The 26,023-nt window shown below is 39.3% G+C and overlaps 1 long non-coding RNA gene across 4 annotated transcripts in view; it reads right to left on the reverse strand.

The window, feature by feature from the left end:
• Nucleotides 1-8,977: 8,977 nt before the first annotated feature.
• LOC144055361 (uncharacterized) overlaps nucleotides 8,978-26,023 on the reverse strand; it is a 35,805-nt gene continuing 18,759 nt past the window's right edge. For 3 of the 4 annotated variants that reach the window (XR_013294850.1, XR_013294849.1, XR_013294847.1), the window contains 2 exons: nucleotides 23,193-23,318; nucleotides 11,906-12,056 (listed from right to left, as the gene is read on the reverse strand). This is a non-coding gene — a long non-coding RNA (uncharacterized LOC144055361). Of the gene's footprint in view, nucleotides 9,105-11,905; nucleotides 12,057-23,192; nucleotides 23,319-26,023 lie in introns of those variants that run through there. The other variant, XR_013294848.1, reaches the window with a different exon arrangement.

Here is a 26,023-nt window from a genome sequence, read left to right on the forward strand (position 1 = left end):
AAAAACTACTATTAAAAAAAAAAAAGATTATAATTACTATTTTAAATGTATTTGATAACCGTCTTGTTAAGTTTAGGGACCCCAATATATATATATATATATATATATATATGAAAAGAAACCTCTTCCACTGTACTTAATTTTTCATTTCTTTTTTAAATATTTTTTTAATTAATTTGTAATCAATATTTTTACAGTTCTAACTCAAATTGTTTGTTTGTTTTTAAAGGTATATACTTTATTTGAATTTTAGAAAACATTTTTTATGTGTTGTTTAGCCGTGGGTTAAATGAAGTTTTTCAATTTAGAAAAGATGTTTTAATTGAGGATTGAATGTATTGCACCAACCTTATTTTTCCCCCCTTATTAGGCCTTATGGACTAGTGAAGTTGAAAAATCTGAAGTCAAAACCTACCATAAGTTTGAACCCTCAGAAACCTCACCGTTAGCAAACGAAGCACTCGGACGCCCTTTGTGTATTTCCAAATTACACACAGTGCAAAAGAATACACATTCCTGCTGTTTTGTTTGCCTGCAAGTGTTTTGACCCAAAAGAGTTGCCTCGAATCCCTCCCAAACTCCACATCGTAAACGCAAAGAAAATAAACATCGGTTTCCAAAATTCCCACTACTCAAAAATCCCAATCCGTCCCTCCTTCTTTACTCTGCCTGAAATAAAACAACTCATGGCTGCAAAGTCCAAATCTGACCAGCATCGATCGAGGATATTGACCATCCGCTGGTTACAATTTGCCGTGTTATTGCACACTACGCCGGCGCCACATCGTTGCCTCCTACTAAATTAGAAGTTCTCCAGTGATTCCAATACCAGCCAGACCTGTATGTAGTCTGCCATTTGTACAAAGTCAGCTGGGATAGGCTACGGAGACCAATAATGCTGTCATGTAGCCAGAATGAAAAAAAAAAACCTTTATTGTTTTTATAATAATCTTGTGACATAACAAGAGAAACGTTTGTGAAAAAAGAAAGCTGTAACTTTACAAGAATGTAAAATTTGTGACATAACTTTTGGGCGAGAATAAAGTTGGGCTATTATGACAAAATCTTATAATTTTATGAGCAAAAATGGAAGGAAATGGGCATCATTTTAGAAGAGCAAAGTCGCAATTTTTTGAGAAACAATTTTTTTTTATTTGACAAGAAAAGCTCACCAAATGAAGTTCTAATGCTATGAGAACAAAGTCATAATACGTAAAGTGTGATCCACTAGGTTAAATGTCATGATTAAGATGGATAAAATAATATTTTCTGGATAAAGTTGTAAGTTTTTTGGGGGGTCTCAATGACAAAAACTTGTAATTTTACTAGACGGAAGCTGTAATTTTTTACAAAACTAAAATCATTATAAGATTAGATTTTATGAAAGAAAAAAAAGAGATGTTTGAATGAAAAAATGTGCAACTTAGCAACGAAAAAGTCATAACTTTGGGGGGGAAAGAATCAAGTTGAAATATTAGATAGAAAAATTGGATAGAAACTTGCAATAGCGCAAGCGAAAAGGACAAGGACAGTCATAAATTTTGCATTTTTTGTGTGAAAAACATTTAATTTGACAAGTAATTTTAGGAGGTACAATTGTTTATATGAAAATACCGTCAATTTGTTAAAAAAAAAAATAGTTGGGGGGGTTGACTTTACAGGGACAAAGTAATAATTTTACCATAACAAGTCATTATTAAAGAAATGCTGATTGAATAATAAACCCAGTCGAGCTCTGAGGTCTGCACTCACGTTTATTAGTAGAGCTCAGATTTCAAAGCAAACACGGTGAAGCTGCATTCGGGTGTTATGCTGTACACTAATTGAATTTGCTTCCAACAGAAGTGAAATCAGTCCCCTGAGTATAAATGCATTTAATAAATCTAGGTTAAAAATTTTGCTTTTTTTTTTCCTAAACTACGACAAACAAAGATGTGACACAAAAGCGCAGAGAATCAAATGCCATAAAACTGAACAGTGCAAACAATGCGGAAAGTCATCGAGTAAAGATAAGGTGACCAGTGTTGCGCTAGTTTAAATATAAAATAAAAATAAATATAAATATATCGTCGCACCATTAAAAAAAAAAATAATAATTATGTGAAAAAAATATATTTTTGTACAATAGTTTTGGCCGTCATCATTAAGAACTCTTAAATATGATCGAAAGAATTTTTACATTATTACATCCCATTTTTTACTGTACACCGAGTTCCACATTTTCCATTCACGTCAGGATAAGGGAACCATTTCCTTGGAATATCATTAGAATAAGAGCAGTATTTAGCTTCAAAAAAAGCCTTTGAAATGAGGCCTTGGCTTGATTTGCACAAGAAGCGACGTAGCTAAGAGACGGTGGGGGCTCATTACACACTGAAGCGAGCTGCAACAGGACAGCAGGATGATTTCCTGAATGCTGTCTGAGCCTTATTATTTTTCTGTAAAATACAAATCGATTGCGTTTAAGCCCGGACACGGAAAACAATTAGCCAAGAGCATGAGTAAGACAGCAAGACATACGAGTGTGTAAACGAGACGAGGGGAGGTAATATTTTAATGGCTGCCGTTGTCGCCACTTAATATCCTCACGGTGACAAAATGCTGAACCAGAGAAACTCGAGCGGACTTTCATAAAATCCCCCCCGGTCGCGCCTAATATATCTTCCAGGATATTCCAGGCGCAGAAGGTATAAATCTGGCTTTTTTCCTTCCAAGTCCCCCTCGAGCACATTCAACAACGCGAGACGCCGGTCCCCGCGGACACGGGACCGCAGTTGGAATACATACTTCACACGGCATTGGACGACCCGTGTTGACATTGTAATAGCACAGCTCAGGTTCTCCCTAAACTCCACTGCTGTACCGCAATGTTAAATTGCTGCTCGGAGTCAAGTCTGCTTTCCGACATGACTTGCTTCATTATTATCATATTGATTGGAATGTTGAACTCAGAACTTGGACAGTGTTCATGTTCCATTTTTGAATTAATTCAGAATCAATTGTTTTGGTTCATTTAGGGAGACGGAGACACTTGGCCCATATATGTTCAACGACTGCCCAACAGCCATAATGTGTCTTTACCGCATTAAACCGACGGCCGAACGTCGGCATTATATCATTTTAATTGGCCGAAAACAAATACAGTCCCGGCAAACTATTTTTCTTCGATGAGGAGCATTATCAGACATGACGAGTTAGACATTAAATCATTTATTTTTATTTGTTACTATAAAGTCCTGATGGGAACTTTCACCGGTTCTTTTATCTTTAATGTCTGCATATTCTCATTTGAACTATCTTCTTCTCTGCTGGATGCGGAAGAAGGTCTAATCTGTTCAAAATGGGTTCTACACTTATACTGTCTTGGCCGCCCACCCACACAAGGGACGGCTCAGCCTAGCCCATGTGAAAATGCGTGACCTGATTAGAAAAGTGTTCCAGAATGCAAAAAGATAGGAATACACGGCAAGCCAGGACAGGTCACAGCGACACAACGGCCTAGCTCAAGTCATCGATCTCATCATTAAGAGGCCTAATCTAACATTACTGTATGCCGGTTGTGAAATCCATTTAGGTTTCACTCACTTTTTTTTTTTTAAATTGATGAACCAGCTCCAATCCAAGATCAAACTAAACTGAAATTGAAAAGAAAGATTTTTGGTAAAAAAATAAAAACAAAAATGCTGAAACTGAAACTACTCTTTTTTTTTTTTTTTTTACTCATTTCGGACATTTAAAATGACAATACAAAAAAAGAGCACAATTTGACAATTGTGTCAAAGGTGGCGGTATACACCATAGAGATGTGATCCGCCAGTACTTTCAAAGAAGAAGAAGAAGAAGAAGAAGAAGAAGAAGAAGAAGAAGACCAGGACTGCGCCATGTGATGATGTCGTATGAGTTTTCTTTTGTAATTCTTAAACCGTAGCGTTTCTTTGCTGTTTTCTATCTAAAATAGCATTAATATTCGCATATTTCATTCATTTCAAAAAGATTTCTGTTTCATACCTTACTTTATCATCCGACATTGCTTTGGGACCACAAACGTGCATGTGACGTAACACCCGGTCAAAATGTGCGACGTGTATCCGGTCTTGTCAGTGGTTATTCACAAAACGTGCTTCTATAGCCAATTTTCCTTTTTTTCGATACGCTTCAAAATCCACCCAAGCGTAAAAACTTTTTTTTGCAAATTTTAGGCCCTTTTTTGAATTTCTAGCACTTCCCTTCACTTTTATTTTCGCGTTTTTCTTGAAAAATCGAATAAAAATGGGTGGATGGAAACTTAACTAGTGACAATTCTACAAAGTGCTGCGTGTGTTGAACAGGAGGGGGGGGGGGGGGGAAGGGGAATAAATCTAAATGAGGTAAGCGGATGTGGTGAGAGGTCTCGGTAGTCGCTAACACATTCCCGGCCACCAAAGTCGGGGGACGCAGCAGGAGATCAAGAATGCGAGACTCCAAAGTGCCAGCTGGCTGCACAATGCTCAACAACTCAAGTGTCTAGTTTGGATTACTGGTGCCTGTTTTTTACGCCAAAAGTAACATTTTACACACACACAAAAAAAAAAAAAAAAAAAACGCGCCGGAGATACAAAAAAAGAGAAAGCGTATCAACAGTCATCCATCTTTGTTAGTTTGTTTCTCTGGACAAACGAATCTTCGGAGCGGTCAGCGAGCGAAAAGTCAGAGTTGCGCGTCTCGGGGTGATGACATCATGACACGGCGAGTGGGATGTAATGGCAGAAGAAGAATAAATCATCCCATCAAGCTCTGCCTAAGCTACACACGCAGCCTCATTGATCTTTCTTGCTTCTGACAGCTACGCTGGAATAATAATGACAAAAAGAGAGATAAGGCTGATTATGCGCACATTAGCACTGCGAGGAGCTGGTGGAAGACTTTCCTCTGCTCAAAGATACACAAATAAGGCAAAGCGATCGCAGATGTGCGCACATAAATGGGGCATTTTAGGGATACTTGTGGGTGTATGCACAAGTGTGTGTTGAAGACAACTAAGGGCTACAAAAAAGTAACACAAAAGAATTACGAAAGAAAACGGACAAGAATTCAATTGAGATGATTGTATTTACCTTGCACTTGAAAAATACTTTATGTATGGAAAAAAAACGAATTGAACTAAAATAAAATAACTAACCCACTCTAAAAACAAAATCTAACTAATTCTAAAAGTCAAAATGAAATAAAAACTACAACGTGAAATCCGAAGTTATTATAAACCAGATTCAGTCTACATCGCAACGTGATTTTTTTGATATTCTGATTTATTATCACAAAACACAAAAGAATTACGAAAGAAAATGGACAAGAATTCAATTGAGATGATTGTATTTACCTTGCACTTGAAAAATACTTTATGTATGGAAAAAAAACGAATTGAAACTAAAATAAAATAACTAACACACTCTAAAAACAAAATCGAACTAATTCTAAAAGTCAAAATGAAATAAAAACTACAACGTGAAATCCAAAGTTATTATAAACCAGATTCAGTCTACATCGCAACGTGATTTTTTTGATATTCTGATTTATTATCACAAAACACAAAAGAATTACGAAAGAAAACTGACAAGAATTAAATTGAGATGATTGTATTTACCTTGCACTTGAAAAATACTTTATGTATGAAAAAAAACTAATTGAAACTAAAATAAAATAACTAACACACTCTAAAAACAAAATCTAACTAATTCTAAAAGTCAAAATGAAATAAAAACGTGAAATCCAAAGTTATTATAAACCAGATTCAGTCTACATCGAAACGTGATTTTTTTTTTGATATTCAGATTTATTATCAGCAACAACAAAAAAAATCTGCAAAAACATTTTTCTTGCAAAATTCTAATGTTTGTCTCAGTATTACAACCCCTTTTCTTGTGATAAAATAATTCAATTGATTTTTTGACTTTCTCGCCTCTCATAAAATAGCAAAATATTTAGATTTTTTTCCTCACATTTATTCTCCTAAGATCATTACTTTATTCTCAGGACAATATTATTTTTAAAATATTAACAAAATATTAGGAAAATAAAGAAAAAATATTAATAGATTTTTTTTTTCTCATATTTAAACTATTTAGATTTTATTCTCATAAAATTCTAACTTTTGTCTCACAAAACCTCATTCTAGTGATGTATTTTTATATATATCTTATCCAAACTTGGCAACTTTGTAATATGAATAAGCCATGCTGCCAACGTAGTAGCCTTGGCTAACGTCTGCTTGTACACAGTGTTGGGGGCTGCATTCAAATTTTGATTGCAGATTACAGACTGTACCTTTAAGATAGCATACTTGATGCTAAATGATGTTATTGTTTTAAATACACAATTTATACATTTTTCTTTTGTTTTCGCTTCTCAGGAATTGTTCACTATTTGCCCAATGCTCTGTTCAGCTTGTTGCCACCCCATTTAGTGTTCTCAAATTTTTAGTTTTCTCAAAAAGTCAGTCACTCAATATGTCAAGGTGCCACTGTAATTTCATGATTTTGTTCTGAACTGGTAGTATTATTTTCTTGGCCCATTTTTTAGGGGTATTCACTCGCAAAAATTAAACTCTAAAACCGCCTTCGTTGTCTGGCTTCTTTTTTCAACTCTGGAGGCTTTAAACCAATTTACACACCGACTTCATCCACATCCCCCCATGATGTTTAAATTAAAGACGGATGAGGAGGAGGAGGGGGGGTAGTTAAAAAAAAAAAGTTTTCCTGAACATGGTAGAAAATTATTTTCTCTGGACAGTTTTAAGAGTCGACATCCTGTGCTGGAGTTCTCTAATCATCACCAGCACAATTTACAATCAGAACACACAACGAGCCAGTTCAGACCAGCTCATCTGTTGACTTTGGCCCCCGCCGAGCCCCGCGTCCTGCACCATGTGTGTGCGTGTGTGTGTGTGTGTGTGTGTGTATTCGGTTGCCATTTGAGACTTGGGTGACTCGGCAGCGAGCCCTGACAAGGGTGGGGTGAACCGCACGCACGCACATGTGCGTGCTAAAAACATGCCAGTAAGATTGGGAGCGTTTGATAAACACGGGATATGCACGCCACTAGACGACCGTGACACACACGCACACCAGGATGATTTATGGCAAGGCTCCACGGACACAAGCAAATGTAATGCCAAACACACATGATGCTACATTTGCATTCGGCGTGGCCTGGGCTCACTGACGTGCAATGCGAGTTTGTGTCACACTCGGGGTGATCTCCCACCCACAGCTGCCTTGGCCGGCCTCCACCTCGCCACTGCTTGCTGCTGCTTTGCCGCAGGGCTGAACACGCTTGTGTGTGTGTGTGTGTGTGTGTCTGCCCCCTCACGGCCCCAGACTGTCCCGACCAATGTGCTTCTGATTAGGTGGCTTAATTACAGCTGTAAAAACAATGTTGATATAAGCCTCAAAATTGCAGTGTGTCAGATACTATTAGCCAGCCTTGGGCTCCCGCCAGTGCTATCCAACCCCTCCACTATACCCCCCCCCCCCTTCTTCTACTGGTGTCCGCCCATACTTTTCCTCACCATTTTTGATTTTTTTTTTTCCCCCCCTCCCTCTTCACACTCTGTTTTATTCCACTCTTTCGTGACACAAGCTACACCACAGACGCGCTCCAAGCGGCCAAGTAAACCGCAAATAAACAGCGCCGGCGTACTGTTTGACCCGAAGCCGACAAAGGTGAAGTGTTGGCAAGCAAGTGAGGAATGCAGTGGAACCTCGAAAAATGTCCCTGAAGATGTATAATTCCAATTAACTCTTTGACTGCCAGACGTTTTCAGAAAAGGGATGCCGTGGGTGCCAGCCGATTTAAGCATTTTGACTGATCTTTCAAGATCCACAGAAAATTATGTGTTTGGATTATGGAAACACACATACTACTAATGAAAGATTGGACTCTCATCTTTCATCAGAAAAAAAAAGTTTGTTTCTACCTTATTCCGTTTTTCAGTAATCAACAACAGAAAATGGTTAGTTTCACCTTTGTTTTGAAACAAACATCTTTTAACGTCTTTGGCACTCCTCCATAGGATTTTACTAAACGTTATTTAACGTTTTTGGCAGTCAAAGGGAAAATATGGCTCTAAAGTCACCGTGGGCTCAATCCAACATCCAAAGGATGAAAGGATGAAGTCTCAGTTCATATTTTTCTTTGCTACATTAAAGGGCTAGTTTTCAATGTCAAAACTGCTAGCAAGATTTGAATGTAACCTCAGTTCACTCATGACCGAAGCCACGCCCCTCAACAAACTCTATTATAAACATGCCATCGTCAACCATGGCTGCTTTCTCCAGAAGAAAAAACAAAACAAAACAAAAAAACTATGGCTGCTACATTGTTAGCATGACTTTGGAGCGTTACATTAGCCGGGTTTACATGGAGACTTTTTAGTGAAATCATTCCAAATGAAAATCTCTGGTCACTTGTTTACATGTGATCCATTCCGATCTGCCGTTTATATGCCCCCCCCCCCCTCTTTTAATTGGATCGGCCCCGCGGCAGCCACGAGGCACGGACATCTATCACGGGATTTTAGCAAGATGGAGTTCATTCATCATTTAGCACAGTTTTGTGATGGTGTTAGCACATTTATTGAAGCAACGTCTTGATAAAAACAAGTTGAAAGCACTTAAAAACTAGTTCTCCCCTCGCAGACAAGCTCTGGGGAGACGCCGCCATTTTAGTGGGTGGAAACGACGACATTGTGACGCATTTACGTCAAGAAAGACGTTGCCATTCCGATTCAAGTGTATACATGGCGCTCGTTCGGATTGACAAAAGGAATAAACCCTCCCTGTGATTCCGACTGAAATTCCATTCGGATTCAGCCTTTTCATTCCGTTTGGCCGTTCGGATTCATTCTAATCGGAATACATGGCTCCATGTAAAACCAGGCGACTAACGCTCAATGAGTTTTTGGAAAGCAGCATCATTTAAATTAAAAACTTACCAGTGGAAATGTTGCTAATTCAATTCTATTTTATGACAGTTGTCATGCATTACGAGTAAGAACTTACAGTGAACTCAAAGGATGAAGTCTTGGAATGAATTCCACTTTTTCTTCATTTTTTTTTCTTAGTCGGAGGCTAAAAAAAAAAAAGAAGACAGTTGTTTGGCAAACTGTCAGAATACCAAACATGACCCAAGCATATTTTACATGAGATCAGTTTGGCGTGAAAACAATGAAAGGATGAAGTCACAAGAACTCTGCTTAGTGCAGGGATGTCCAAATTATGGCCTGGGGGGCCATTTGTGGCCCATCGTCCATTTCTAAGCGGCCCGCAGCATATGCTAAAAACGACATTTGCTATCAACTCATTCACTGCCAATCCGGTAAAAAAGTATCTTTGACGTCTATAGTCGTCAATGGCAGTGAATGAGCGAAAAAATATATATATATATGTTGTATGCTGTAAAGCTTTTTTAAATATGCTAAGACACTTTCTGCTTTGTCAAGGTCCAAATTGTGAACATATCACATGAATGATTGCAAAGTAACTGCTTTAAAAAAATTGTTAGCTTATGATAGATTGTTCCTGTTTTGGTTCTCAATGTTGACATGAGATATGGCTGGTGTTAAGTACAGGGGCAGATATTTCCTAGTGGGTCTCTGACCACCCAAAATCTTGTATTTGCCTTCTAGAATGCTGTTCAGGTCGAAAGGGTTGCTGTTGTTTTTTTTAGCTGTAATATATAAACATATACAAGTTCTTGATTGACTTCTTTTGGTGTGCTGAATACATTCAAGTAAAAATAATAATAATAAAAATTTAAAGAGGCCCTTGCATCCTTTGATTTTGCTGTATGTAAGGTTTGGACACCCCTGGATTAATGAGTATACAATGATCAACTCTTCACACATTATTTTTATATAATATATATATATAATATGCAAAATGCCTTTGCATTACACATTTGAGTACATTTGTCATTAAAGACGGTGATGGTTTTACTCTGGAATAGAAAATTTCTATATCCAAAAGCTAAAATTGTTTCAAAATCCGATCAAAATAGAGATTGACCACCATTTTGAAACTACAGAGCTTCTGCTGAACGAGAGTAAAATAAAGAATTCGCTGTCGCCGATTAAGTGAGAATCACACTTCATTTGTTTGATGGAGTCACTGGTGTGAGCTGCTTGACCTTTTCTGGGGGGCTGTGGTTGTGCAAAATAAACGCTCAGGCTTTGAGGCCAAGTAAGAGGAGAAATGTCTCCATGAGGAAGGGAGGCCTTCCAAGACAGATGGGGGCGGGGGGGCGGTATTTGGGGGGTTCTGGCAGTCTGGGACAGGACACAGGGCTGCTCTCGCCGGTGACAGTGACTGAGGAGTACAAAGTGTTCCAGAAGTCTGGTCCAGGGAAAACTTGGTAACAACGTCGAGTGGAGGGGAAGGAAGAAAAGCAAAGTTGAAAACCTCAAGTATTCAAATCCTGGGTGGTCCCATCTCCAGACTGGTCCCCGCTTTCTCCGTTTTTTTCTCTTATGTGTCCATCTTTTAGGCAGCGTCAGCCTCCAGGTGCAGAGATTGAACACTGGAAACTCAGCAGGCTGACTTGTAGCTAATCAGCTGCGGCGGCGGCGCAGACACCAAAAAGCCATCGGGGCAGTATTTGACAAGACGGTGGCGGCGGAGCGCAGTGAGCGACATGCCAAGGGCGTTTTTTCCAAAGCCTGCAGGCCTTCATGGTGGCCTGCCTCAGCCTTGTGGCCTCTGCCTGCAGCTGGCACTTCAAGGTTTTCACCAAGAAATGCCCTGAAACTCACACCACGCGTGGGACGGGGGATGGCGAAGGATAAGCACGCCGGCAAACGACCCAGGGCCTAGTATTGATTCCTTTTTTTTTTTTTTTTTTTTTATCTGGAGAGCTCAGCATTGTTCATTCGGTAATTTTACCGATTTGACATATCATCATTGCTCTCCTTTTTTTTTTTTTTGTGTATGTGGGTGATTATGTGTGTGTGCGTGTGCGAGTGTGTGTGTATTCATTAGTTCACCTAAAACATATAAAAAAAAAAATCCCATACCGTTCACCTAAACCGAACACTTCCAGCCAGAGTCGTGAGGCCGTCAGGAGACCCGAGGAAGGACCAAAGAAAAGAAAGTATTGATTCCTGTGGACCGGGGCAGGGTGTGTCTCTGCACTTCCCAGCCTTGAGAGGCCGCCCTGTCACTAAAGGTGCAGGCCATTTTTTGAATAATGAATGAGCGATTTTCTAAGTGATCGGTGTCCTCGGCGAAGACAATGCATTCTCTCGCTCCCTGGTGGAGAGAAAGAGCTCGGCCTGTTTTTGTCCCGATGCCTTTAGGAGCAAAAGGTAAAAGCCTTAATGCACTGAGGCCACTGGAAGTGCTGCCTCGGAAGGACTCCCCCCGGAATCAGCTGGGATGGTGGTCTCCTTTGGACGGGGCCCATCAGAGTGGCCTTCCAGTAAAGGGAGTGCGAGAGAGACAAAGTAGCAGGAAGACGGCGAGTCGTGCGCATGCATTTAGACACGCGAGTGGTGTGCCCGTCGTAAAAACGTATACTAAGTGTAAAGTTTGTTTAGCACATAAAAAGTACTTGCGCTCACGTTCCAGAATCTTTGCATAAGTGCCCGTCAGTGAGAGTGTTTGTGCTGGAATGATTTCTAAACAGGAAAGCAGTCCGGTTAATGGCATTGCCACACCTTTCCCTTCGTGCAGGACCGTCGGCCGACTTGAAGAGCTTTGATGATGTCTGGCCCCCGGACACGCTAATGTCCCACCAGAGGTTTATGTGCTCAAGTTCCAGGTAGAACACTCCCAAACAGGATTACAGTACAAGCAAATGAAAGGGGACATAAAGATATTATGCGCACTGTAAAACTTGATGAGTTAGTTCAACGCAAATGGTTTGAGAAAACTAATTGCAAGGATTCATTTAAGTTTAATACAGTATCCGATTACCCAGTTTAACAAGGATGGTCTCAGTTTTGTGCCTTGTTTTTCACAGGTCCCATCCCGGCGTCCCAATTTTGAGCCTTGTGTATGTCAATGACACAATTGTCACTGTGATTCCTAAAACAAAAGAATTGAACTGTTAAATTCCTTCCCGTTTACTTTCATATTCACATTCTCACCCGGCATGTTTTTGTCATACCGAAATAGAACTATTGCTCCATTCGATAAAAAGTGGGAATCACACTTATCCCTGTTCAGACCTGAAAGCGTTTGAGGAGAAAGTAAACAACCAAAATTTGCAGATGGTGATAAACTGTTTTTTATTTTGGTCCTCAAAACACATTTTGACCTCCAGCAAATTTTGCTTCATTTATTGTATTTATCTTATTTTATAAGCATTCCATACAGTTCAGTAGTTCACCGTATAATTTCATGCAGGGAAATAGCGGCATACTGTCACGTATGTTGTGTTACGTGAATTTATGAATTAAGAAATCTATCTGGTTTTATACTCGAATAATTAGCATTTTACCTTTCACAGTCTGTGTTGCCAAAGTGGTCGCAATTGTAGAGTGACATCACATTAGTCGGTCTGTGAAGTTGGGGTCCTTTTTTTTCCCCCAACTTCGCAAGTGGGATTTCCCATACACACTTCCTGGTTTGAAGTTGGAAAAGTCTGACTTGCCATTTCCTCGAATGCAGCATACGTCCTGCTTCAGTGTCTAAGAATCATGGGAAATGTAGTCCTACTAGCCTAATGCTGTTGCCTGCCAGCATTAAATGTTGGATAGTGGCGAATGCATTGCCTTGTTTGGCGCTGTCAACCAAGATAGCATTTAGCATTAGCAAAAGAAATAACACAACCACCAGTCACCAGATTGATAAACAATACATTTTTGTTTAAATAGTTCCTGGTGAGAATTTATTGTATACTTGAGTTTCAACAAAATTGTAGTGTCGCAATTTTTTATTTTGAAAATCTGGACAACCAACACAGTAACTCACTCAATTGTAGATGTTAGCACAAATTAATGTTCGCTTATCAACCTCGGCTACTATATTGGGCACATACTTTCTTGTTTCAATTATTCATCAAGACGTGTGGAGGTGAAAAAAATAATAATTCTAAGTGTTATAAAATAATAAATAATAAAAGTAGGGGTGTCAGGCAATTACATGTTTTAATTGTAATTAATCACATGACTTCAATAGTTAACTTGCAATTAATCTCAAAATTTCATATCTGTTCTAAATGTACAATAAAGTGTACACAAAAATTCTAAAAAGTTTTTATACACTTGTTAACATAAAAGTGGGGGAACATGCTAAATTAATAACTAACTAAGTATGGCTGCATCTTTTAGTCATTGATACAGATATTTCATAATAATTCATAAAATTGAGTGAGTAAAAAAAAAAAAGTTTATGCAAATGGTATTCCCCCAGTACAGGCTTTCTAAGTAAGGGGCGGCCGGTCATTAATCGTACGTAAAAAAAAAAAAAAATGGTTTTAAAGGTACTTTAAATTAACTCAAAATGAATGCACTAATTTTGACACCCCTGATTAACTCTTTGACTGCCAGACGTTTTCAGAAAAGGGATGCCGTGGGTGCCAGCCGATTTAAGCATTTTGACTGATCTTTTGACTGATCTTTCAAGGTCCACAGAAAATTATGTGTTTGGACTATGGAAACACACATACTACCAAATGAAAGATTGGACTCTCATCTTTCATCAGAAAAAAAAAGTTGTTTCTACCTTATTCCGTTTTTGAGTAATCAACAATAGAAAATGGCTAGTTTCACCTCTGTTTTGAAACAAACGTCTTTTAACGTCTTTGGCACTCCTCCATAGGATTTTACTAAACGTTATTTAACGTTTTTGGCGGTCAAAGAGTTAAAAGTGAGTCCGGGTCCTGTTGGGGGTGAGGGACCTGTTTAGAGGGGTAACTCGTTTCCACCAGGCCAGCTAAAAGTGTTTGTCGGAATGCAGCGGAGTGATTTCAATATCAAAGGCGCGTGTTTGCTTAATTTCCATTTAAAGAGGCGAGGTTGGGAGCACATTTGGAGCCGAGAGGTGCTTTCTCGTCCCGATCAGTCAAGAGGCATTACCGGTGCGAAAATCTGATGATTAGGGAGAAGTTGTCAAAAATATTGTGAGGTCTTTTTATCCCGCAGCATATGCCTCTTGTTTTTAGTGTGTTGCGACAATTAACTCTTTGACTGCCAAAAACGTTAAATAACGTTTAGTAAAATCCTATGGAGGAGTGCCAAAGACGTTAAAAAACGTTTTTTTTCAAAACAGAAGTGAAACGAACCATTTTCTATTGTTGATTACTGAAAAACGGAATAAGGTAGAAACAAACTTTTTTTTCTGATGAAAGATGAGAGTCCAATCTTTGATTTGGTAGTATGTGTGTTTCCATAGTCCAAACACATAATTTTCTGTGCACCTTGAAAGATCAGTCAAAAATGCTTAAATCGGCTGGCACCCACAGCATCCCTTTTCTGAAAACGTCTGGCAGTCAAAGAGTTAATTGAAATATCATTTCATACATTCTAATGAAACGGGTTTCTTTTGCGAGATTTTCAGGAGAACACCTTGCAGCTCAAAGTGTCAACGCCGCTGCCGGAAGATGGCAAAACCGCTTATTTTCACTTTCAGCCACATCAAGCAGGTTTTTTCCCCTTTTTTTTTATTCCTTCCTTTCTGCGGCTCTTTGGCTGTTTATCTTGCATATTCATAGATCGGGTGATTTTTGAGAACCTGTCACTGAACTTTTTTTTTTGCAAAGCTGCGGTATGGTTACAGAGGTAAAAAAAAAAAAAATCAAAAACAAAACAAAAACACTCCGTCAGACTTCACAGTGTCCAAGCACTTCCGCTGACAGCCAGTGGAGGCGGGTTTACAGCAAATGAATCGGGCATGATAACGCTCTGATGGGTGGCGAGGTCACATTCTGTCATATGCGCACGAACAAACACATCAAAAGGCTACCATTGAACTACATACAGGCACTTGGAAATCCAGAAAAAATCCCGGCCTTGTATTTGACCTGCCGCTCCACCTCAGCCGCCAGAGAAGGAGGAGCTCTATAGTAAGTATAGATTTATGACTTAAACTTGGCTCGTTCGGAGGTCAATATCAGAGTGGGATGCATGGGAATTATTCCCCTCATCCTAAATTAGCTCTGACCGTTAAGTGAGCAGAATTAATAAAGCAAGCAGGCGAGTGTTTTTGCTCCTGTGAACATTTTTCCGCACACCAGCCGCCCTTCAATACGGTCCTCTCGACTTTACCGCTGGAGGCGGACAGCCGTCCTGCACTCATGTTAGGTTAATATGACTACGACTTTGCAAAAACATGTCTTGTTTCAAAAAATTGAACGGAAAAACAATCATCCAAACGATCCTCATGGAACTTTCAAAATGACTTAAAGCCATTAAGTAGACGTGACAAAGAATTTCTCACACGTGCACAAAATTGCATTTGAAATATGATTCGTCAGCCTTTTCAGGGTTTCAAATTTGATTTATGAAAGTAGCTCAGGGAGAATGAAATGGCAATTCAAAATTGTATTGTTGCTTTATGTTGTCAGTGATGATTAAAAAAAAAAAAAATCACACTGCAGCGGTTACACTATAATCACTGTTTTAAACGGGGAAAATATGATAACTTGCAATATTTCCCATATCTATCCATCCATCCATTTTCTGGGGGAGTGGCTGGGGAAGTCTGGACTACCATGTGACCCGACCCTGGATCGTTCCTAAATAAGATTTAATAAAACAAAGCAACATCACAATCTCTGTAAATTAACTCTTTGACTGCCAGACGTTTTCAGAAACGGGTTGTCCCCACTGCCAGCCGATTTAAGCATTTTGAGTGATCTTTCAAGGTCCACAGAAAATGTTGTGTTTGGACTATGGAAACACACATACTACCAAATGAAAGATTGGACTCTCAGCTTTCATCAGAAAAAAAAAGTTTGTTTCTACCTTATTCCGTTCTTCAGTAATCAACAATAGAAAATGGTTACTTTCACCGAAATTCTCTCTTTTGAAACAAAAAACGGAGAAAAAGAGCTTTTTGTGAAACGATGTTATTTCATGCACTCTAGTGAATTGTACACTTCTTTTTGTCCATGAATGATGCCACAAACACCTAAATAGTGCTTTACTTCTGTAAAACGCTTTCACCAACAATGAAAAAGTGTTTTTTGATTGCAAAATACATTTATTTCCATTCAACAGTGTAACAATTTGACAAAACAATTTCGCAAACTATTTACAAATGTGTGCAACTGTGGTACTATTTACAATTATGTGGATGTTTCAAATACAGTTTTTCCTTTTGTAACGCTTTCCTGCGTGCAAGGAGACGCCAGGACTCGCACAACAGTTTACTTTCACTTTCACATTGGTCCGTTTTGCGTGCAAACGTTACACTTTCTTGACGGGCTTTTTTTCCGGGGAATAAAAAGCAAGTAGCAGACTGTACACACTTCCTCCGATGAATATGCATTGGACTCGGGGCACTCTCCGTCGTCCGATCGAACGTCCGCATGTGCGTGCTCGGTTGCGTTCCGCGTTACGACACCGTCATAGCCGCCGCATCAGCGGTTCCAATTTCGCCGTCAAGCTCGGATTCACCTTCATCATCATCGAGGATGATCACCGTCGTCATAAATGTACTATTTTAGCGTTGGTCGATGCCTTTCGTCTTGTAAGTGTAGAGCTGCTTGTAAACGCTCGCCATTGCCCGTTCCCTCCTCCATCTAGCTCCATCTAACGTCTTCTACTGCCGCGTCAATGCTTTCCAACCACGGAGTCACCATCATCTTCATCATCGATGATGATCATGTCATCAACAATGTGCTTTTTTAGCGATGCTTTTGGTCTTTGAAAAAAACGGCTCTGGCGTTAGCTCCTCGCGACCGGCCGCCATTTTTCCTTTGTTTTCCATTCTGATCTCCTGCTCAACGCTCTAGCTCCGCCTCTACTGACGCCCACCCGATCTTGTCAAAAGAGAGTCATCGCTGCCCTCTAGGGGCCAAAAATAGTCATTAGGCTCAAAAAACCTGCTTAAAACTTTCAGGAGAGCTCCGCAAGCCTTCCCAGCACCCGTTTCAAAAAAAAAATAAAAATCATTGGATGACGTCTTTTGACATCATTGGCAGTGAAGCGTAGGTTTTTACTTGACGTCTTTAAACGTCAGTGGCAGTGAAAGAGTTAAAAAAAAAAAAAAAAACGTTTTCCGTACATGTAGATGTCACGGCCCATTGCGTATTTGCAAGGTGGTGTTGGTGGCAGAAGTGAACGACCCAAGCGCAGGGGAGCAGGAAGGCAAAACAAGGGAAAAGGATCAATCTCAAAAAAAGTATTTTTAAAAACTAAAAGACAAACAAGGAGCATGCAAGGATCAAGGTGCTAAATAGCAAAGCTCCACTCCACACCAAAACTCAAGAAGCAAAACACGCACCACTACAAACTTCAGTAGTGGGTTTCCAAATGCAAAATGCAAAAATAAAACTGAATGGAAATGCTAGAAATGTGAAAAAAGGGCCCAAAATTAAAAAAAAAAAAAAAAAAAAAAAGTTTTTACGCTTGGAGGGAGTGGATTTTGGAAGCGTACCAAAAAAAAAGAAAATGCGAATGGAAACAGGTGACGATAAAGTAAGGTATGTTTGGGGGGGACAGAAAAGAAAGAAAGAAATCTTTTTGGAATATGAATGTGATTTTAGATGGAAAACAGCAAAGAAACGCTACGGTTTATCAAGAATTACAAACGCAAACTCATATGTCGTCATCGCACGGTCGCAGTTGCTTCCTGGTCTTCTTCTTTTAAATTACTGGTGTGTCCCTTCTCTATGGTGTATAGCGCCACCTACAGCGGCGGAGTCCCCTCTGAATATTCGCAAAAGAAGAACAGATGTAAACGGGCATAACTCGCATGTCCGGTTTGCGCATTTTCAGTCAATTTGCTTAAAAATTTTGTAACAATTTGGATGGAAACCTGACTAGTGAAACAAGACGCGACATGCCACTACAATTAAGACTGAAAGAAAAGAGGGAAGTAATACAAATAAATTGATTACACAAGTAGGCACACCTGAACCAGACAAGTGGCTGGAGGGAGATGATGAGCTGACGAGAACAGGCGGAGCTCAAAACCTAACGAGCAGATGAGACGTAAACATGGGAGAGAAAAATAAGACATTACATGAAACTAAAATCTTAGTTTACGTCACTCTTTGTGGAGGAGTAAAGTCGAGTCATTGACCCCTAATATGTACCCTAGAGGTTTTTCACTTTCTTTCCATCGACAAAATCAGACACTATAAAAAATATAAATCAACAAGTTTGGTTATATTTTGGAAAAAAAGCCTCTTACGATGTTCCACATGCATATATTTGCTCTCCACTTTAGATTGTGTAAGTTGGGTGATTTATCAACACGCACCCGCCCCTTTCACCTCCTCCCACGCAGCCCCACCCCCTCCCCATTCTCCTTTGGCCTATCCCGGTTGCAAGCAGCCTCCGCTCAGTCCCGATGGTCTCTCCCGTGTCTGTAAATTACCTTATAAGTGGAGGCATTGACTACGGGGACTCTTTCATACACATTCACATAGAACACAATCACAATTGATCTCGTGCAGAGCGGATTGTCGGGGGTGGGGGGGGGGGGGGGATGGGGGGATATATGTATGTAGCGTTTTTCAGGCCTTGAGTACAGAATAAGATGGAACAAAACAGTCTTTTGATAAGGATGTGACACGAAGCAATGTTTCCCCCGGAGCCAGACGCCGCACCGCGCTAAACACTATCAGCGATCGGGGAACGCTCGATGAAAAGTGTAACATTATCCCATCTGCAAGCATATGAATTATACATTTCTAGATCTTTTACGAGTGAACCCCCGCTGGGGATAATAAAATGACATCAATATCACACAGCAGCTCACTTTGAAAAGAAAAAAAAAAAGATGGTCAGGCTTTTTCCGGTAGGTAGGAGGAGGACGTCGTCATGCGCTGGCCACGGGTTGTCGCGACTACACATGAGGGTCAAACTGTAGCGCTGAAGAAATTATGTATGGTGGAATTTTTAAGGTGGAAGTTTTCCTATGGGAAATACGGTCTACCCGCCCTCCTTATGTTCTAAACCACCCCCGCAGTAAGTGGAATCCACAACATAGAAAACACTATTTAAATTCTCTATGGCATGTTTTCATAGCATTCAAGACACTTATTTTTTATTTATTTACTTAAACAGACTTTTAAAATAATACAAACACATATAATGAGAGAGTAGGAGTAAGGGATAACACAAAAATATGTAACAAACGGTGTAACTGTGTACATTAGTTTACAAGTAACTCATTTGCTCCCAAAAACGTATAAATACGTTCTATTTTAAATGTCCCAACGATGTATCTATACGTTATTTTATTTTTATTTTTTTAAGGTTTTGATGCGCTTTGCTGGCCATTCCAGCAAAGTAAGAGCATTGCCGTTTAACTATTGCACGCCCCCAGTGCACCTGACATTTTGGTGACAGAAAGTACATTAGACCCGAGACCAGCTAAAAGCAGGTCTAAATTGTGGCGCAAGTAGTGTAATGCGATTCTGGTGGATTTGATAGACGTGCAGGCAGGCAGGCTGCAGAACAGTTATGCGAGAGGGGGTGTGTCATAGACAGACACAAACAATTGGGATGGAAGGCAGTCTTCCAAGTCTTCAGAGTGGTGATCTGTGATAATCCACCTGTGAAAGTCTACTAGCAGTTCCTTATGAACGTACTTTTTGTGCTTCGATCTTGGACTCCAGAAAGTCAATTCCTGCTTCTGCAATGACAAAGACGACTGCACTGAATTTAAAGAGAATGAGGGAATCTGCTGCATATCATCCTTTGTCGTTGATTTGTGAATTGAACCCACACTGCCTGCTTTTCAAGTCACTTCTTTCCTCAAAATGTTGGTCCTCCACGTTTTGTTTGACTTCTGAGGTGTTCGACTTTGGCAGTTCCACTTTTGTTCCAGTTGCAGACAAGCAATAACTGGCAATAATAATAAGTAACTGGATTGATTTCATCGCCATTTATATTCATTGGAGCACCATCAGCTCGACTTCATATGAAGAATTTCTGCTGTTGTTCTTCAATGTGCATACAAGCTCATACGGCAGCGTGATACGATATGTTTAGAATCCCAATAAACGACTCGGAGCGAGGGCGCCGAGAGCCTTAATGAGCGCGATCACACGCTCGCCAAACACTTCAAACGATAAGGCTGGCTCCGGCAGAAACAGAAAATAACCGTAAGATTTATTCCCTCTAAAGCACAAGGGGTGACAAGAGGGAAAGAGATTTAATTGTGCGTGGTGCACAGCGAGGAAAGCCTGGAGTAAAAACAGCAGTAATTGTGTAATTTTTTTAAATAAGCGGATGATTTCAGTCAATTACTAACATTCATTGCCAGTAATTATCGGGGCTCTCCTCGCAGGTCGATCTCACACTGTGGCACCCCGATGCAATGCAGCGAATGCTCTACGCTTTGGCTTTTCACATTCAGATGAGCTGCGAATATATAAATAAGTCGGAGGAAAAAAAGTCCTCCTTGGTCTATTTAAACCCCCCCCCGCAGGCAAACGTATTTACAAGGAAACTGTTATCATTTAGTCTCTGTTGCGGATCAAAATTTCAAGCTCCGCCGAGAACGTGTGCAACGCTGTAAGGCCAAAAGTGCAGTTTCACAGCCTGCGGATGCAGCAGTTGAGTGGGGGGTTGGGGATCATATTTTACAAAAAAGATTTGCAAATGCACAAATATGTTTAATTGACCTGAAATATCGCTCGGTGTGCGAAAATTGTTTGAAATCAATACGGAGAGCGAGAAGGATGGCCTTGAAGACTGATTTCAGAGGTGGACGACGGCGCCGCGCCGTGCATTTTTTCCGAGGCGGCGTCAAGCGGCGTGCGAGAATCGCGGAAGATGGGAGGAGGAGGTCACGGAAGGTCAATTAAAACTGTATGGGTTGGAGCCAATTTAAAAAAAAGAAGAGAGAAAAGGAGAAAAATCTTTTTTTCACCTCTCAGACCAGTTGAGCAGGATTATGCCACACTTTATTGAGTATGTTGTATTGATGTACAGTAATGGTTTAGAAAGTTATTGTCAGACCTTTTTATGCGTATGTTCTACAACAATAAAACATTTTCTTTTTTTTCGGTCAAAATGTCAAATCGGTAAAATTACTGAATGAACAATACTGAGCTCTCCGGGGAAAAACAAACAAACATTTTCTTATGGTGCATTACCTTGTGACGATTGGCTGGGAGAAAAGGGGGTGGGCAACTTGCAGCCTGAGGGCCATTTGAGGTCCCACAAGAGGCAGGGCATACGTGTCGACTTTACTGTTTCACATTGACATAAAAAAAAAAATAAAAATTGAATTCTCTTTTTTTTTTGACATTCATGAGTGCACCGAATAAAATACATCCGCCATTTTCACAAATTGAAATGGTCTTCTACTTCTGAATGTGCAGCTTTAGCTAGTTCGGTTTAGGTGAACAGTATGGGATTTTTTAATAGGTTTTAGGTGAACTAGTGAATACACACACACTCGCACGCACGCACACACACAAACTCACCCACATACAAAAATAAATAAATAAATAAATAAATAAAAATAAAAAATAAAGGAGAGCAATGATGATGACATGTCAAATCGGTAAAATTACCGAATGAACAATACTGAGCTCTCCAGGAGAAAAAAACAAAATTTAAATTAAAAAAAATAAAAAAATAAAATGAATGTGCAGCTTTGTTAAGTGATGGAGAACCAGTTAAGGAGGGAAAATGCCAGGCTTGAGCTGGATTTTTGAACGACTTTTTGGCTCGCACTGTCATAGTGGAAGGAGAACGAGGAATTATTATACGCGGCCATCTATTAATTTTCTACGCCACTTATCCTCATTAGGTTCACAAGTGTGCTGGAGAAACACCGTAAATTCCCACTTCGCAGAATCCACAGTTATGGTGGGCTGAGAATGAGATAACATGGATGTCCCAAAGACAAGCACACTGAGTTTATACAAATTTAATTTGATCTTTTCATGAGACAACGCTGAAGAAATGACACTTTAGAACTAAAAAAGTCATCAAAGTGCAAACCATTAATGTCTGACAAAAGACAGCTCGCAACAAAAGTGAGTACATCCCTAAGTGAAAATGCCATAAATATAAAACAATAAAATAAAAAGTGAGTATCCAAGTGTGCTTTTTTTGTGTTGCATGACCACATTCTTACGCTGCTGCATATTATTGCTGCCGTCGGACCAAAACCTTAATTGTCAAATATGCCGTGTTTTTTTTTTTTTTTTAACATTGCATCTTCAAATAGACCAAGGCATTTTCAACTCTTTAGTTTGGCCAATACTTCGTAAAAATTACACCCTCACGTGTGGACTAACCAAAAGTAGCATATATATTTTTGAAAAATCTGAAATTTGCCACATTGTGATTTACGAGGTTTTAGCTCATTGTACACCATGTGTAACCTCGTAATTTAGGAGCCGTGAATCAAGCCTGGGGGACTATATGAAATAATACATTTGGGTTAAGAATACTATAAAATAGCCTATTCTATTAAAAAATAATGTTTAAATACATAATCTGCTGCAGCACATTTAAAATGACAAGCCAAAAATGTATGTTTCCCCTCCTCCAAAATTAACATACAAACATGAATGTTTTGGAGCGTACGGAACATGAGAGACAACACAAAATTATATATTTTTTGAGTGCAGCAAATGATCGACACGTTGTGAGTCACGCCTTCTGTCTCTGATTGGTTGTTTTTCCTCAGTCGGGTCAGATGGGGCCGAACACTGATTTTGTTCACAGATTAGCTACAACATATTTACCATGCTTTCAAGTCATAATGACATGTTTTAAAATGACAAAAAATTTAAAAAAAATTATTGAAAATCGCAAAGATTTTTTCGACACATTACTTTCATTTTTAACACTAAATTGTGTATGTGTGTGCGCCCGTGTTCAATTTAGTGCAATAGTTTTTTCTTACCATTTGTATGTAGTTTGTCCCAATGTTTATTTTAGCTAACCACTTCCTGAGTTCACTGCCTCACAGTGAGGTATCAAATTTATAAGTTACCAAATATATAGTTATTTGCTCCTAAACTGTTATCCTAAATTGGATTCACAATTAACTCCACTCAAACACACACAGCCAACTGACCTTATTGTATTTACGTCACGCCGAGTGCATCCTCCCTCGCCGTCCAGGTGCCTTGTGGGTAAAGGACCGGAGCGCAGGCGAGTTCCTCCATCCTCCGCGGTGACAGCTCCTTTGCTCGCCTTTGACCTGCAAGGAAGAGAAAACAACATCAATGGTAATTCCCCCTTCAAACACATTAACTGGGATGAACCGGGTCCCAGCGAGCCCCTCACAGCGGACGCATTGATCGCAAGAAATCCATGAATAAATTTAGCACTAATTGATTTTTTTTTTTTTTACCTTCTTCTCCTCCTTACAAATATATTTCTAATTCTGAGAGGAGGCAGCAAACATAACAAAGTTCTTTTTTTCCCCTTACATGTAAACAGTGTTTAAGGAGTAGGGAATCTTTTTCCAAAGCAATATTTACAAAGTCCTCTAATGTATTTTAAAAAATATGATGCTGCAAATGTAATTAGTCGCATTGGTGGGTTAAATGTTGTGGGCCCTTTTTCCTATATATTTTTTGCAAATTTCTCAGTGGTTGCAAACCCCTGAGAGTTTTTGTTAATTTAAAAAAAGAAAAAGATGTATTTATATATTTTTTGCAGCCCTGCAGTCAAAACAATGCACGATAAATCACTGTGAGCAGACTGAAGCAAGGGTCAGATAGGCACAGATTGGACCAGCTTTTAATTGCTTTTGGTGAGGATGTAGTGAAGAAAATGATACTGCACACCCTGCCAGTTGGATGAGTGATACGTCGACAACGCAAAAAAACAGGGGAAAAAAAGAGTAAGAGTAAAAAATAAATAAAGGTTGTAGAGTGGAAAAGTGCGGTAGGAATGTGTGTGAACGAATAGTTTTAGTTCAGAAGAGTTCAGGCCAAGCACAAACAAAAAAAATGGCTTGAGATAAATTATTATTTCCGGTCTTAATTGTGATACTTTCAAGAATGTTAACAGACAAATTTACAAGGAATAAATATTATATATAGTTAAAATAAATTAATTTAAATCAAGTATACTGTAATGTATAAATAGTGTCCATATTTTACCGTTCACTGTAACTATTTATAGAGCTGTGTTTTTGTAATCCTTGCAAAATTTATAAATATAATGATAATAATAATAATAATAATAATAATAATAATAATAATAATAATAAATGTAGAAAAGAAGCAGCAGCAATAATAATCAGGACTGCCATTAATTGTAATCACATAAATACAATTTTCATATGTTGCCACCAGAATCAGCTGCTGTGACTTGGATACCCTGAATGCAGATTCAGGTATCATACTGCCACCTACTGGTCTCCCTCCGCCACAAGCATATCTACCCCTCATCGAGCGCCTTGAAATTATGATTATTCTGTTTTAATTCAACGGGGACGGCATCTGAGGGAAGCGACATGTTTTGGGAGTTGCACATTTAGTTCAACATGAAACGATGGATAATAAACCAGGAGACGTCTCCGTGATGCTGGAGATGAGATGTGATCATCTCACAAGATTCCCATTGCTCAACCAGGCAATAAAATATAAAAGTGTTGCTATTTATTTGAAATGAAAAGTTACTCTTATATATCATAGTTAGATGTGACCGGTGAAAATAAACAAGGAGTGGAACATCTGGGACGCGCAAGTGACAGCATCAAGCACACCTCAAGTCTTTTAGTCTCATCATGCCAGCCCACCAAAAATAGTAAGAAGGGTGTTATTAGAAAAAATATATATTTATAATTGTGTTTAAAAGTGTTTATAAGTCAATAATAAAAGCAAAATTTTTTACACATGAGTTCATTATTTGGCTGATTTGAAGTGTCACCTAAAAGGATACAAAAGCAAATACATGAAATAATTAACCGTAACCACTTTGTGGCAAGTAGACTACTAAGCAGTAAACATAAATGTGCGCTCGCTATTTGGCAAGCAGGAGGGCTCTTCTAACTATATTTTTAGTCATTGTTTAAAATACAACTACATTATCATAACTTGCGTAAGAATAATTAATCATAATTATTTGTTTCATAAAAGATTTTGTTTGCAATACATTTTCATTGAAATACGTTATTTTCTCATATTTAAGACCAGGTGTTAAAGTTCAAACTATGCAGAACAGATTTTACAATTTAGCTACTGCTCTATAAATCACTGAATGGTTTAGGGCCTGAATACTAATTGAATATAAACACAGTAGGGTTTGCAAACTTAGGTCAATTAGCGGAACCCAAGCAAACATGGAGAAGCAGCATTTATATGTTATGCTGCGTACAAATGGAATAAGTTGTCAACAGAAGTTAAGTCAGTAAGTATAAATGCTATTAAATCTAGATTAAAAACCAACACAATCTTCATATTTAAACCCAGATCTTAAGAACAATGAGCCACATGTGCAAACCACTAGTCCCCCATACTGCTTTTTTTCCAAAATTATTCATCCCTACAAAACACACAAAGTAGTTGAAGTTCATTATGTTTGCCATGTCTAAAAACCTCCCAGAGGCTCGGCATCTGCCGCCCTGCCGTGTCCACAACTGGAGGAGAGGAGGCGGTTGTCACTTTGGTGAAGCAGCCGTGCTGGGAGACGGCAGGATGACGCAATCGCTAAGGTTGCAGGCTTGGCCTGGCCTGGCCTGGCAGATGGGCCGCCGTGTCGCTACGTGTTCACGGCCAAGTGGATGACCCGGCAGATGTTTAACGTCAAGGCCAGGCTGTCGCACGCACACGCCGGCACGCCACGCAAAGGCAAGTGCGCACACGGTGCATTTTGTTACCATGTTCGGAGCAGAAAAAGATTCGGTGTATGCAAATTTAGCCCAAAATAAGCATCACTCAAGCAACTATCATT

Source organism: Vanacampus margaritifer, chromosome 7 (genome assembly GCF_051991255.1).
Source record: "Vanacampus margaritifer isolate UIUO_Vmar chromosome 7, RoL_Vmar_1.0, whole genome shotgun sequence".
In the NCBI taxonomy this organism is placed as follows: Eukaryota; Metazoa; Chordata; class Actinopteri; order Syngnathiformes; family Syngnathidae; genus Vanacampus; species Vanacampus margaritifer.